Below are 13,942 nucleotides of genomic sequence, written 5' to 3'. Positions count from 1 at the left end.
GACGAGCGCCTCGCCTCTTCTGTCGGCATCGTCTTCCTCACAGCGGCACGACCTCTTCGCCCTCACGCAGCATCTTCATCGCCCCGTGTCTTTAGCTCATGTTGATTCTGATTAAAAAGGGGAAAATGATTTTGGGACGTATGTAGCTTTCTATTTAAATCGGGTTCTTTGGGAGAATCGTTGCTTTCAGCTATAAACTCCACAGACGATTGTTTACGCCACTGAGCTATATTATACACTGGAGTGCTAATCACCGTCTGTTTGAACGAGTCGCTTTGAAGCCACCAGCCGCCATATTGGTACTCCCTATTTTCCTCCTGTAACTAGGGAATATGTGCGCTACAGCATCGAATAACTAGGATTTTCTCATGTTCAGGGGGGCTTAAGACTTTTAAAATGTCACATGCCATATAGTTTTATGTTATGTTCTAAAAATATCAAGTACTGAGAAAGTCATGTGCTGAAATATTTTGCATTTTATTCATTTAAATATATATGTTTAACATTTATAAATATATAAATAACAATATACAAAAACATATATTTACATATGTGTATACATATATACATATATACATATACACATATATATATATATATATATATATATATATATATATATATATATATATATATATATATATATATATATATATATATTATGAATAACATGTAAAATATTTCAGCACCTAGTTTCCTAGTAGTTGATAGTGTTAGTACATCCACTGACTGTAGAATTACCTGTGAAACGTTTTCACTCAGCCAGAAAACTGCAACTGTTGTTGCAACCAAATCCTGTGGGATTCTGTGAGAGTAGGGAGTAGCAAGATGGCGGCCGGTGACTTCAGTTTTTCGGCAAAATCAGCACTCCAGTGTATTATATAGCTCAGTGGTTTACGCTGAGATGCTCGTCTCATATCCACTAAACATCGTTTTTATGTTTGCCCACCAGATGGCGCTATTTGATCCATGCCATGCCCCCTTTATTTATAAAGCACTTTAAAAATAAAAGGTCAAAGTGCTGCACGTGTTGAGAATAACAGTAAAACTAAAATGGACCAAACACAAACTAAAATAAAAAAAATAAGAGTTAAAAACTGTTAAAATTGTTAAGATTCGAAGTAATTGAAAATAATAATAAAAAAAATAGTCAACCTTTCAGGATGTGCAAAATGCTTAAATACATTTTGTTGTGTTGTTGGAGTCTCTAGGACTGAAGAAAGGTTGAATGAAGTCTCTCCAGGTGCTGCGTAGATATCTTGATATTCTTTTTTGGGTCACATTATTTATTTTAACTATTTCATCACAGTATTTGCTGCAGAACTGCTTAAAAAAAAAAAGCTTACCAGTCTCATGAATCCACCATTTTCTTTTCTCCGAGTTATTTTGTAGTCCAAGCTAAAGGGTGGCGAAGCTACAAGAAGATGAATCTACGTCTGAAAAGGTATAATTGGTAAGAACTGGTCAGCTAAAGAGGAAGTGTGTTCACCTGTTAGTGCACTGCAGCCAGTAAGGGTAGGAAAAAGAGCCTGTATGCTTCCTAGCAGACGTCCTTTCACATAGGGAGCTCAACATGTGCCTCACTGGCGATAAGGAGCCACAAGGAATCCCACAATCCTTTATTTAAAAGACGTCGCCAAAACCAGTTGCTCTCAGACACGACTCAGAACTGGGGTAAAAAGGCAGATCGTGGGAAAGAATTAACAAGGAATTCAGACCAAAGCATTGCTGTTCCACTTTATATTGACCACAATCGAATGATTTTGATGTGAAAAGGAAGAATTATAAAGCTTGATATATGTCCCCTTTAAAGCAGCTAGTCCTAATTTCCGCAAGGCTCCCTTTGGACTAATTAGTGTGTGAAGTTGGACAATTATATGTTGTCTTTAGGGTTTTTCTGATGACGATGTAACTATGTAAGCATACTGGCCTTTTAAAGGTTATTAATATCCTATAATATTTCATATGTAGGCTATACATATATAAGTAAGTAAAAAAAATATCAGTGATATTTTCAAAGCAGGTTCTTGGAAAGCTGGCATCATTGGTGTCCAGGTTTTTACTGTTAGAAAGCAAAAATAAAAATGTTTCCCGTTTTAAGTCCAAAAAATATGTTTTTATTTGCCCCTAGGTATTGTTTTTTTTTTCTTCCCAGTCTGCCAGTGTTAAAGGGGAAGTCCGGTCAACAAGGAAAAATCAGGGTATCATTAGCTATAACTAAAACTAATACGTTTGTGGTTATTTAATGAACTTATCTTTAATCAATAAGAAAATAAAAACATAAATTGTCGTCTGAATCACTGTGTATGGGGGCTGACATTACTGCCCATATTTGGGCAGTAAGGGGCGTTTGACATCACATCCTGGGGCGTGGAAAAGCGGAAGCGGCGACAGCATTTCTCTCCGCTTTCCATGCAAAGTCAATAGGAGCCGTTTTACATAGCTGCGATCATCAATAATTTTTTCAGATTTCCAGAGGACTTCACCGCTGACATTCCCACGAGCAATTGCTAAAGGAACAATGCCCACGTACATGGCCATCGGATGTTCCAACACAACTGGTAAAAATGGAAAAAAACATTGCTTATTTCAACACAGTCACTTCAGGGATCTCTCCTCCGCTGTGTGTGTGTGTGTGTTTGTGTGTGTGTTTGTGTCTGTGTGTGCGCGCGCTCAGCTGCAGCGCCGTGCAAAGCTGTGCTCCGCCCAGCATGTGCTGGAATGCTCTTATATTTTAATACTTATACTATAATAATCAGCTAACTTAAGTCACTTCAGCGATCTCTCCTCCGCTGTGTGTGTGTGTGTGTGTGTGTGTGTGTGTGTTTGTGTGCGCGCTCCACGGCTCAAAGCCGTGCTGCGCGGAGCGCGCACATACACACACACACACACACACACACACACACACAGGCGTGTATAGATATATTCTGTAGGACCCGACTGAGTTTGCAATGGAAAAAGGTAGGCTGGATTCCGTCAAAAGTCCGGTTTCTGTCAAGAAACTCTTCTAAAAAATCCATATGCTATCAGATGATGATGACTCCACAGAACTCTCATCACTGTCACCAAGTACTTCATCACTCTCTGCTTCATACAGAGCACCAGCCCTCGCCATCTTGGAAAATAGTGCGCGTGACAAACAGAGCGTTGAAACTTGCTCAACAGCGGGTCCGCCGAGTGACGTCAAAAAATGGGAGGTGACAGTACTATTCTTGGCCAAGATGGATTCCTCCAAATAAACATTATTAAATGAGAATTATTATTAATTAAAAAAACTTATAATTTTTTGCACAGTATGTAGTAGTTTTATATTTAAAGTACTTTCAGCAGTTTGAATTCTGATTTTGACCGGACTTCTCCTTTAATATAGATAACATATGAAAGTCACGGACCCTTGTTTTTTTTTTGTTTCCAGATAAAAACAATAGAGCTACATCGTTGTTTCTGTAATGGCTGCCTTAGTCCGCCTCATCGCAGGTGAGACTACAGACAGTGGAACCACCTCCTGATCCACAAGGGTGGTTGATAATATCATAGACATTATATACGTAGACGCCTCGTTGGGCGGGTTCTGCCTATGCTGCGGATGCGTCAGAGCGTCCGCCATGTTGAATGTGGCAAATCTGCATTTGGACTCAGTCACTTAAACAGTATCAGAGGGACTTTAATGTCAGAACATACTTTATATTCGTAATATTTTTATTTTTGTAATATTACAAGTTTATTTTTGTATCCCTTTGGCTTCATTCTCCTGACTTTATACTCGTAAAAATTAAAAATAATTAAAATAATCTAACCTGGCCCTATTACTTCAGGACTAAAATAGTTCTGCAAACTGTGACTATTCTGGAAATGTCCCCCCTTAATTCTCATAATATGACGTTTTTCTCATAATATTACCATTTTTGTCTTTTTATTTTTACTTTATTGTCCTAGGACTTTTTCTCTCATATTAATAACTTTCTCTTTAATACTCCCCCAAAACATCTGTTCCTAATCTGTGACTATACCAGAATTTAAAAGGCTGTCACGGTTTTATGAAATAATGAAGACCACAATGTTTAGCCCCTCCCTGGGCTGCCACCTTACCGTGGTGGAGGGGTTTGAGTGTCCCAATGATCCTAGGAGCTATGCTGTCAGGGGCTTTAAGCCCCTAGCAGGGTCACCCAAGGCAGACAGGTCCTAGGTGAGGGACCAGACAAAGCGCAGCCCAAAACTCCCCTTATGATGAGTACAATTGTTGGACCTCGTGTTCCCTCGCCCGGACGCGGGTCACCGGGGCCCCACTCTGGAGCCAGGCCTGGAGGTGGGGCACGTTGGCGAGCGTCTGGTGGCCGGGCTTTTGCCCATGGAGCCCGGCCGGGCTCAGCCCGAAGAGGCGACATGGGTCCCCCTTCCGATGGGCTCACCACCTATCGGAGGGGCCAAAGGGGTCGGGTGCAATGTGTAACGGGTAGCAGTGGAGGGCGGGGACCTTGGCGTTCCGATCCTCGGCTGCAGAAGCTGGCTCTTGGGACGTGGAATGTCACCTCTCTGGTGGGGAAGGAGCCTGAGCTTGTGCGCGAGGTTGAGAGGTTCCGACTAGAGATAGTCGGACTCACCTCGACGCACCGCTCTGGCTCCGGAACCAGTCTCCTTGAGAGGGGCTGGACATTCTTCCACTCTGGAGTTGCCCATGGTGAGAGGCGCCGAGCTGGGGTTGGCATACTTGTTGCCCCCCATCTCGGTGCCTGCACGTTGGGGTTTTCCCCGGTGAACGAGAGGGTGGCCTCCCTCCGCATCCGTGTGGGGGGACGGGTTCTGACTGTTGTTTGCGCTTATGCGCCAAACAGCAGTTCAGATTACCCACCCTTTTTGGAGTCCTTGGAAGGGGTACTGGAGAGTGCCCCTCCTGGGGACTCCCTCGTTTTGCTGGGGGACTTCAACGCTCACGTGGGCAATGACAGTGGGACCTGGAGGGGCGTGGTTGGGAGGAATGGCCCACCTGATCTGAACTCGAGTGGTGTTTTGTTGTTGGACTTCTGTGCTCGTCATGGATTGTCCATCACAAACACCATGTTCAAGCATAAGGGTGTCCATATGTGCTCTTGGCACCAGGACACCCTAGGTCGCAGTTCAATGATCGACTTTGTTGTCGTTTCATCTGACCTGCGGCCGCATGTCTTGGACACTCGGGTGAAGAGAGGGGCGGAGCTCTCCACCGACCACTACCTGGTGGTGAGTTGGCTCCGATGGCGGGGGAGGAAGCCGGTCCGACCGGGCAGGCCCAAACGTACTGTGAGGGTTTGCTGGGAACGTCTGGCGGAGTCCCCTGTGAGGCGGAGCTTTAACTCCCACCTCCGGGAGAACTTTAAACACGTCCCGAGGGAGGCGGGGGACATTGAGTCTGAATGGACCATGTTCCACGCCTCTATTGCTGAGGCGGCTAGTCGGAGCTGTGGCCGCAAGGTTGTCGGTGCATGTCGTGGCGGCAACCCTCGAACCCGCTGGTGGACACCAGCGGTGAGGGAAGCCGTCAAGCTGAAGAAGGAGTCCTACCGGGCTTTTTTGGCCTGTGGGACTCCGGAAGCAGCTGATGTGTACCGGCAGTCGAAGCGGCAGGCGGCTCGGCTGGTCGCCGAGGCAAAAACTCGGGCGTGGGAAGAGTTCGGAGAGGCCATGGAGAAAGACTTCCGTACGGCTTCGAAGCGATTCTGGTCCACCATCCGACGTCTCAGGAGGGGGAAGCAGTGCAGTACCAACACTGTTTACAGTGGGGGTGGTGTGCTGCTGACCTCGACTCGGGACGTCGTGCGTCGGTGGGCGGAATACTTCGAAGACCTCCTTAATCCCACCAACACGTCTTCCATTGAGGAAGCAGAGCCTGAGGACTCTGGGTCGGGTTCTCCCATCTCTGGTGCTGAGGTTGCCGAGGTTGTTAAAAAGCTCCTCGGTGGCAAGGCTCCGGGGGTGGATGAGATTCGCCCTGAGTACCTTAAGGCTCTGGATGTTGTGGGGCTGTGTTGGTTAACGCGGCTCTGCAACATTGCGTGGACATCGGGGGCAGTTCCCCTGGATTGGCAGACTGGGGTGGTGGTCCCCCTATTTAAAAAGGGGGACCGGAGGGTGTGTTCCAACTACAGAGGAATCACACTCTTAAGCCTCCCTGGTAAGGTCTATTCAGGGGTTCTGGAAAGGAGGGTCCGTCGGATAGTCGAATCTCGGATTCAGGAAGAGCAGTGTGGTTTTCGTCCTGGCCGTGGAACACTGGACCAGCTCTACACCCTCAGCAGGATTCTTGAGGGGGCATGGGAGTTTGCCCAACCAGTCTACATGTGCTTTGTGGATCTGGAGAAGGCATTCGACCGTGTCCCCCGGGGGATCCTGTGGGGGGTACTCCGGGAGTATGGAGTACCGGACCCTTTAATAAGGGCTGTCAGGTCTCTGTACGACCGGTGTCAGAGTCTGGTCCGCATTGCCGGCAGTAAGTCGGACTCGTTTCCGGTGAGAGTTGGACTCCGCCAAGGCTGCCCTTTGTCACCGATTCTGTTCATAACTTTTATGGACAGAATTTCTAGGCGCAGCCAAGGTGTTGAGGGGATCCGCTTTGGTGGCCTTAGGATTGCGTCTCTGCTATTCGCGGATGACGTGGTCCTATTGGCTTCATCAGGGCGTGATCTACAGCACTCACTGGAGCGGTTCGCAGCCGAGTGCGAAGCGGCCGGGATGAAAATCAGTGCCTCCAAATCCGAGACCATGGTCTTGAACCGGAAAAGGGTAGAGTGCCTTCTCCGGGTTGGGGAGGATGTCCTGCCCCTAGTGGAGGAGTTCAAGTATCTTGGGGTCTTGTTCACGAATGAGGGGAAGATGGAGCGGGAGATCGACAGGCGGATTGGTGCAGCGTCTGCTGTGAAGCGGGCGCTGTACCGATCCGTTGTGGTGAAGAGAGAGCTGAGCCAAAAGGCGAAGCTCTCGATTTACCGGTCGATCTACGTTCCTACCCTCAACTATGGTCACGAGCTTTGGGTCGTGACCGAAAGAACGAGATCCCGGATACAAGCAGCCGAAATGAGTTTTCTCCGTAGTGTGTCTGGGCTCTCCCTTAGAGATAGGGTGAGGAGCTCAGTCATCCGGGGAGGACTCAGAGTAGAGCCGCTGCTCCTCCACGTCGAGAGGAGCCAGTTGAGGTGGCTCGGGCATCTGGTCAGGATGCCTCCTGGACGCCTCCCTGGTGAGGTGTTCTGGGCACGTCCCACCGGGAGGAGGCCCAGGGGAAGACCCAGGACACGCTGGAGGGACTATGTCTCCCGGCTGGCCTGGGAACGCCTTGGGATTCCTCCTGAGGAGCTGGCCCAAGTGGCTGGGGAGAGGGACGTCTGGGCCTCCCTACTGAAGCTGCTACCCCCGCGACCCGACCCCGGATAAGCGGAAGAAGACGGACGGACGGACGGACGGACACAATGTTTAGATTTAACCAATTGACTTTTGTATTCACAGCACATATATATATATATATATATATATATATATATATATATATATATATATATATATATATATATACTGACTTTCTCAGTACTTGATAGTGTTAGTACATCCACTGACTAAAATTACCTGTGAAACGTTTTTCCACAGCCAGAAAACTGCTTGTTGTTGCAACCAAATCCTATTGGATTCTGTGAGAGTAGGGAGTAGCAAGATGGCGGCCTGTGACTTCAGTTTTTCAGGTCAACCAGCAATCCAGTGAATAAATAGAGATCAGTGGCTTGTAGTGAAATGTAGCTGAAAGAGCTCTGCAGTGACAACGAAAACGTCTCTCATTGAAAAAAGTGCAGAATATAATGAGAATTTCATCAAGTTTTTACTTTCTAATAATGTTTGGCTTTTCAATGTCTAATTTTTAAATGCCAAATCTCTTTTTCTGATGTCATTACAAGTGATTTTTCAATATTAAATTTTTAAATGTTTGATATTTCAATGCCAAATGTCTTTTCAATGTTGCTGCAAGCTGTCATTGTTTTAGCTCCATAGATTTCCACAGGCACAGACCCATCAGACTGAAACAGTGGACTCATCAGTCTGCTACCTGCGTGTTCACCTGATCAGTGAACTGGACTGGAGTCACCACACTGAGGCTCTTTGCAGGAAAGGTGAGAACAGACTCTACCTGCTGAGAAGACTGATCTTTTGGACTGCAGGGGGCGCTCCTGGGCACATCAGCCATCTTCTGTGTTTGTCAGATTAACATGTTATCTGCAGCTGAGAGGAAGTGGCCAATTACATAAACTCACCAGGGAGGCCGGTTCTGTCCTAGGATGCGCCCTGAACGCAGGGCAGGTGGTGGGAGACAGAAGGACTCTGGACAGTGTGTCCCCTCCCATGCAGGAAGCTGCTGAGGAGCTCCTTCAGTGACAGACAGCTGCATCCTCTGTGCACAAAGGAGCGTTATCGCAGATCCTTCCTCTCAGCAGCTGTTAGACTTTATAACCATCACAGCTCCCAACAAGCGCCCACCTGCCATTTGCAGTTAGCTCATTTTTTTTTTTTTGTAGTCTGTATTTTTTTATGCACAAATATACATTTTAAAAATCACCCTACTCAGTTGTCCATTTCTTTTAATCCGAGTATGCAATTTAAAAAAAAAATGAATATCCGTACAGTATTTTATTTTCTTGCATTAAATATGTGCTCTTAGGAGACAGTGTCTTCTCTGTCTGCACAGGTCAAAGCGTTGGATGCAGGGAACACCTCAATACTGACTCCTGATAGTCCAGAGAATTACAAATAACTTATTTTTTGACCATAACAAAGTCTGTTTATAACAACAAACAAACATGTCAAGCGTTACAACTGAGAAAAGTCCTTCTTATGTAGAAACCACAGCATGTGTCTGGTAGCTACCTCGTAAAAAAACAGGACCCTGTCTGCTGTCGTGTTGCCACACTTCTTCTTTTAACCAAGCTGTGCGTGATGTCGAGCTAAGATGAGCTTTTGTTTAATTTAGGCTGTATCATTGGTTCCCTTTTCTAAATTATGCTGGATTTCCTCAGCTTTGGAAAACAGATGAGTCACTGTGTAGAGAATGTGTCTGCTGCTACTATAATATAATGTCTTGACGAAAAGCGAATGATCCAAAACTATCATTTACTTCTTAATTTACCCAGCATCCAACACCTGAAGCTTCTCCTTCCACAAATGTTGAACATTATAGCAGGATTTCACACACAACAAGGGTTTTTATAGCGATTTACTTTCAGTATCTGTGATGACTTACAGTCTCTTAACTTCTGTTTTTTTCTATCATTTGTGTTAAATTACATATAATTAGGCCTTAGATCATTTCCTCTTGTAGGAATTTGTTATTATATTGCCTCCTCTCCCTTTTAATGTATCAGAACTACATGTTTCAGAACTACAGTTCTGGCTGCAGTAATATTTGTCATTTTACACTGTGATGAAACTATAAAGTCTATAATCCTGGGCAGCTGAAATAATTGTCAGACCTAGAGGCAATTAATGTTCCTTACTGCCTTCACTGCATAATCCTTGAGCCTTAAACAGGTTAACTGGTGGATTATTTGGGGAAGGTTATGTCAGACTTCAGGCCATGCTCTGTGCCAGATCCTCAGTGGTTCCAGTCCTGCCTCTCTTGAGCAACGTGCTACACAGAACCAAAGTAAAGAAAATGGGTTGAAGTATTTACCACTGCTGTTGTTTAACATATATCATGCAAAATCCACTTTTTTTTATTCCTTAAATACATTTTGTTGCATACTTGTAGTCTCCAGGAGTGCAGAAAACTTGAACATTGTCTTTATTTTTTGAGATTTTTAGCAGTTCTAGTGGATTGCTTTTTAACACAGTAGGCTGACAGGAAGTGTGTGTGTGTGGGGGGGGGGGGGGGGGGGGGGGGGGGAAGAGGGGGCGCGACATGTGGCCACAGGTCGGAGTCGACCACGTCGAGGACTAAGGCCTCTGTACATGGTTGCGCTACACGCTGCGCCACCAATTATTAAACACCAATTACTATCAATTATTACGTTACATTATTTGCTGCAGAGTTGCTAAACAAGAAAGGTGATTCTGGCTTACCCATTTAGCGAATCTGCTATTTTTATTTTTTGCTGTGATTTTGTATTCCCAAGTTGAACCATACTGAAGCTACTGGTAGAAGTCAAAATGTAATGTTGGGCTGTCATTACACCGTCCCCCGGCATACTACAAAAATGGCCGAACAGGGTGGAGTGGAACGTTCTGCAACCTGAAGGGGGTCAAAAAAAAAAGGGAATTGTTGGGCTAAGTTAATGAGGAATTCAGACCAAAGCGGTAGACTATATATAGACCACAACTGAATGATTTCAATGTCATATTAAATCTCCCCTTTAAAGGTAGAGTCTGCAATTTTTCCGTAAGTTTCCCAAACTCCCTTCTTGAATAACTGCGCATGTGCAAGACCGTCTTACCTGCTCCTCCACTCCTCAGGGGGATCATGTAAAAAAAAAAAAAAATCTCCCAAATCTACCTTGGTCTTATTTCTTTCTTCCTCTTATGAGAAGAGGTCTTCCTCTTCTCATAAACTGCTTCTTGCGACTCTCAGTGAGAGCAGCAGAGCTACAATGAGCAGCTAACCGCTAAGCTAAGCGCTAAATGTGAATGGAATTCTAAACAATAACTGACTTCCGAGAGTTATTGAATAAGGAAACGGTGGAGTGATGAAGTACCAGCACTTTTATTGAGAATAGAGCAGAGATCACATAGATGGAAAGTAATCACACCTCTCGGTCCGGCTGCCAGCCTGTCTGCCTGTTTCTGCCCTGTTTCTGCCCGGCTCCCCCTAAATAGCCCATAGCCATACCGTGATATAACAACAGAGACAGTCATATCCCAGATATTCATTATCTGCATAGTAACACCAGAGCATTTGGGCTTGGCAATCAGCAGAGCCGAGGAGCTGAAGTGCAGCGAGGCCATAGTGACTTCAGAATAATATTCCCATAACACTAAGCTAACCGCTAAGCTAGATAGAAAACACTGCAAGTGCACATGTGCAACCAGCAAGCTGAAACTAACCAAGAATGTACGCACACACTGGTGTTACGTGAGTTTACGTACGTTTTTACAGGCCTGCAGTTCCCACAGATAATTTTTTAACTTCCTTTTTCTCAATATATAATGTATTGGCTACTGTCAGGGTGGAAGGACCATTTCAGCCAGAATACCTAAAACTGTTTCTGAACAAAGTTACCAACTATAGCTTTAATATAGGTTACTTATTGCAGCAAAAATTGTAACATTATTGATAAATATAGGTTATAATGTAGCATGAGTGTATTGGACTCCTAAACAATTACCACCATATGTTTACTGCACAATGTTTCATCACTGGCTGCAAAACAAACCCAAAAAACACGTGGGATCCATAATTCTACATTGGTGTACATTTTACATTACATTTGCATCTCATGCAGCAGATTAAGTCTTGATCAAATTAATATACTCCTCAATATTTTACATAAAACCAATTTTTAAAAATCCTTTATATTTCTTAGCTATTTAACTTTTATTCTTAGCTTTAACTTTGAAATTAACAACCATAGTTTAGGCTTAAATATACGCCTTTACAGATTACTTCTGTTGTTTTTGCACAAACAAATGTCATTGTTGGATAACGATAGTCTGATAAAAAGGAGTTTTCAAATAATGAATTTAACTTATTTAGAGAAAAAGCTCTGAGAACTGATATGTACATGTGTGAAAATTGAATTGCTCTCCTTTTTAAATCATAAACTATGATTAAACAACATTTTTAGAACTTTTAGTTTCACTTCCCAAACCAAACCTAGACCTAATTATTATCACCAGACATGCAGATAAAATAAAGAATTCAAAAAACCCGAGATTTAAAAAAAGCAAAGTTCAAGATTTTAAAGACATAGAAAAAAACAAAGCCACTGACATCAATGTCCAGAAATTACAATGGGAGGGAATTGACCGATGCAGAGTTTCACGCTCAAATTCGGTCCCAACCCACTGTTTGCAATTTCAACTATGCATATTGTCCTAAAGGATAATATGCAGCAGTGCCTTGCTTCTTGAAAATTTTCAAGGGTGGTGGGGGGGTGCACAGGTGGTTGATGCAAATACAGACTTATCTTTAAATTAGGGTGATTTTTTTTATTTGCAAATTAAAATCAACAAAACAAAATATTTCTGCTTTTTACCCAGGTCAAAAGAGAAAAGTCAACATTGAACACAGGGGTAAGATTATGCTACCAATACCAAGTTTTACCTCAAACTCAGTTTTACAGTTACATTTAATTTATATATATATGTATATATATATATATATATATATATATATATATATATATATATATATATATATATATATATATATATATATATTATTACACACCCGTAGTCCACATACACATTAAAAACATTAAAACACAAGTAACAAAAACAGCAAAAACTGAAAGAAAACAGCAGGGAGAGACTTGTAAAAGACTTGCATACCAGCACTTCCACAAAGACGACTGGTAGCGCAATGCACTGGCAGTAGGGTGTGACATCATTATACTATTCTGGGAGCTGCACAACTTATACATCATGAGTGCTTGAAATGTCCGGACAAGTGCATTACAAAACATCTCACCTCGCTTTTTTTTAGCAGAAGTCTTAGTCGTTATACGCAACCTTAAGCTTCTGCATTTACTTCTTTTTTCTTTTAAATTTATACCACAGAGGAGCGTGTACAGAGATGTACACAGACTTATCTTTACACCATCTGCACACACATGAAATGTTCTCACCAAAATGTTTGCTTGGGCATACAACAGGCGACACTGCCTGTTATATGCCACCATCATCATTGTTAGTGACCCAACAGACATTTAAGTTTTCCCCCGACAGGCACAAGTCTGGAAAACAAAGATATTTGTCTGCTTTAATCTTGCATATTAGCACAGCAGTTTTTTTAGGATTGTATTGCACATCGTATCTCAACCCATGATCAGAGCCGACTTTCTGTAACTGCTGAAAGCCGCTCTGCTGGTTGAGAGGACAGCCACATTGTATATAAAGTTATTAATCAGAGCATCAGCGATCATACATCCAGTTTTACAGAAGTTTAATAGTTTTTGACAAGTCATCCGTGTACAGGTTCAAACCCGGCAGGTGAATGACGCAGACCATTACTGACATGAACAGAGGCAGAGGTGTTATTGCCCTGTTTCACCAGCGTTTTCTGCTTCGAATACCAGGAAACTAAAATTCTTATTATGCTGTCAGCAACACCTCTCTGAATTGATTTATCAAACAATTTCCAGTGCTTAACACCCATCAAATGCCTTAAATGCATCAATATCCTAATTAACACAGATTAATTCTTCCTTAAACGTGCTTTCAGAGTGGCCTTTCGTTGTGGGCAGTCTAAGGCACACCTGTGCACTAATCATGGTGTCTATTCAGCATCTTGATATGGCACACATGTGAAGTGGGGTGGATTATCTCAGCAAAGGAGAAGTGCTCACTATTACAGATTTAGACTGGTTTATGAACAATATTTCAGGGAAATGGTGATATTGTGTATGTGGAAAAAGTTTTAGATCTTTGAGTTCGTCTCATAAAAAATGAGAGCAAAACCAAAAGTGTTGTGTTTATATTTTTGCTGAGTGCCTATTTCTCAAGACAACCAGGTTTCACACAACATATCGGGTCATAATTTGAAAATTAGTTATATCACACAGAATCAGTTTTAACAGGGTTGAGCCCTGAAAGAGGATGTTTAGTTAACATGCAGAAATGACAAACTACTTGCTGCGGACAGGCGGATTCCTCTGTGTTTGGAGAGTTTTCTTTGTCCCAATAGAATTGTGATCCAATGTAAAACCACGTTTTTGTTGATGTTGTGATCCAGTCAAACCGTGAGACGTGAATTAATGAGGTTCAGTAAAATGCAAAG

Source organism: Fundulus heteroclitus, chromosome 2, assembly GCF_011125445.2.
Source record: "Fundulus heteroclitus isolate FHET01 chromosome 2, MU-UCD_Fhet_4.1, whole genome shotgun sequence".
Classification (NCBI taxonomy): domain Eukaryota; kingdom Metazoa; phylum Chordata; class Actinopteri; order Cyprinodontiformes; family Fundulidae; genus Fundulus; species Fundulus heteroclitus.
Note: the sequence above shows the minus strand (reverse complement) of the source record.